We start from the raw sequence: 341 nt of genomic DNA, 5'->3' as shown, positions 1-341 counted from the left end.
AAAATCACTCTGCACTACTGTCCTTGCTTTTCATCATAAAGTAAATTCAGATGTGGTTGGAAAACAATTAATAGTAGGACAATTATTGAACAGAAGTTTGTTAAAAATTATCAGTGAAAGTAGGCCAATAAGCAACGTTGGGGACAGCTCCACATGAAAGCACCTGAAGTTACTTATAATTGTGTCAGTCACTCTTGCTATTGCTAGCTATAACTTTTGGAAATGCATCAGAGGCGTGAATTTAGTGGCGGGTCGTGCGTCCAAAAACTCCATTCCTGAATTTGCAACTTGCCTCAAGAAGATTCATTTCTGAGTGCGTTGGTTGGAACGTCATCGCTGTC

The sequence above is a fragment of the Oncorhynchus clarkii genome, chromosome 3 (assembly GCF_045791955.1).
Source record: "Oncorhynchus clarkii lewisi isolate Uvic-CL-2024 chromosome 3, UVic_Ocla_1.0, whole genome shotgun sequence".
NCBI lineage: Eukaryota > Metazoa > Chordata > Actinopteri > Salmoniformes > Salmonidae > Oncorhynchus > Oncorhynchus clarkii.
The sequence above is the reverse complement of the archived record's forward strand: the minus strand, read 5'-3'. Positions refer to the sequence as shown.